This window comes from Vicugna pacos, chromosome X (assembly GCF_048564905.1).
Source record: "Vicugna pacos chromosome X, VicPac4, whole genome shotgun sequence".
Lineage (NCBI taxonomy): Eukaryota > Metazoa > Chordata > Mammalia > Artiodactyla > Camelidae > Vicugna > Vicugna pacos.
In genome coordinates this window covers 107433115-107434934 of record NC_133023.1, presented here as the reverse complement: position 1 = coordinate 107434934, position 1820 = coordinate 107433115, and the positions used below count along the sequence as shown (strand labels likewise).

Below are 1820 nucleotides of genomic sequence, written 5' to 3'. Positions count from 1 at the left end.
CGGGTCTCGGAGGGACTGGGGTCCTGGGATGAGGGGCGGGGCCTCGGGTGGCCAGAGGGGAGACCACATGCCGCCTGAGTCAAGGTGAGGACCCCGAGGGAGAACGCAGGGTTCCTGCACCCCGGGACAGTGTTGGACCTTGGAGGCCACAGGGCAGGGTGACCACCGGCGGCATTTCCTCACACCCGGGTCTCTGAGGGACTGGGGTCCTGGGGTGAGGGGCGGGGCTTCGGGGGTTCCAAGGGGAGGCTACATGCTTCCTGAGTCAAAGTGAGGACCCCGAGGGAGAACGGAGGATTCCTGCACCCCGGGACAGTGTGGGGCCTTGGAGGCCTTGGGGCAGGGTGAGCACCGGCGGCATTTCTTGCCATCCGGGCCTCAGAGGGACTGGGGTCCTGGGATGAGGGGCGGGGCCTCGGGGATTCCAAGGGGAGGCTACATGCCGCCTGAGTCACTCACACTCCTAATTTGTCCCTCACTGCTTCCCTTTCCCCTTTTGGTAACCAGAAGCTTGCTTTGTATATCTGTGAGTCTCCTTCTGTTTTGTATATACTTTTTGTTTCTGGATAGTGCTTTGTGATGTCTAAGCCCCTCCAGTGCTACCATTGGCTGGGGGAGAGCCTTGCTGACCAAACAAAGCTGAAGGGTGTGGCCTCTATCCTGGGGAGGGGCATATATAGGGGGTCTAGGAGGCCTGCAGTAAACCACTGGGAAGCACTGTCATGGTGAAGGTGACTAGGAAACCACAAGCACTGGGCACAGTTGTGGAACAACCTACCCTAAAGCACCAAAAGGAGGAAGAAGAGGAAGTCCACTTGGCAACACCAGTCCAGAGGCAGTGCGAAGGTGAGATGACCGCACCCATGCTCCACCACTTCTTCCACACTGACTACCCTCCCACAAGACCCCTACCCCATCCTCACCTGGCACAAACCCCCTCCTGAGACCGAATTCCTTTTCCTGAATCCCCTGTTCCCCTCCACCTCCACCCTCTCCCCCCCCGCCCCGCCCCGAATCAACGCCCTGCTCAGCCTGTTACCTTTCCAGGTGGCCCAGACAACCATGAGGATAAAAAGGTCCTTTCAAAGGAGTTCGAGAAGAAAAGCCTTTCCAAAAACCCCAAGTCCTTCAAGAAAACTTAAGAAAGCTAGAGGGTCAAAACGATGTGGCCATTATCACAGACAGAATGAGGAACTGAATCAAAATGAGCCAAAGCAGGCCCAAGAGAGCGTGGAGATCTCCACCACTTTGAGTGATGACCTGAGCAGCCAGCTAACTTCAGAACAAGGCCAGAGACCTCAGGACTATCAGCCAAGTCTCTGAGGTCTGGCCGCTTGAGACATGGCTAACTGCTTAGAGACAAAACCATGCACCAACCTTGTTCAGGCATAGTGGTGATTAAAATAAAATCAACAAGTTTGAAAACTGTGCGTGTATGTATGTGTGTGTGTGTATGTGTGTGTGTGTGTGTGTATGTGTGTTCTCTAAACGTGGGAAAGGAGGGAAGGGAAGAAGCAGGTGTGTGAGGAAGGGTGGAGGTGTTTGCAGGGTAGGGGGTGGGGGTCACAGTAAGCCAGACATCGGAGAAAAAGACTGGCTCAGGACTGAGCACTGAAAACAAAACTCAACAATATGCCATGGCTTCTTGTGAACTTTCTTCAAGGGAGCCTGTAACACTTAAACCAAGCATCAAGCTGGTACTAGAATTGTTTCCATCATCTTTACTTTGAGAGCCCTCTCTGAAACAAATATATTAAAAGGAAGTGGAAAATTTTTAAGTAAAGTAAAACCCACTAACTGGGGAAAGGTTATTTTTACAA

The 1820-nt window shown here is 53.2% G+C and overlaps 1 long non-coding RNA gene across 1 annotated transcript; it reads left to right on the top strand.

Annotated features, from left to right (window-relative positions):
- The first annotated feature begins 450 nt into the window (after positions 1 to 450).
- Positions 451 to 1428, top strand: LOC140691888 (uncharacterized). The gene is made up of 2 exons (XR_012067514.1): positions 451 to 846; positions 1048 to 1428. It is a non-coding gene; the product is annotated as an uncharacterized lncRNA (long non-coding RNA).
- The last annotated feature ends 392 nt before the right edge of the window (positions 1429 to 1820 follow it).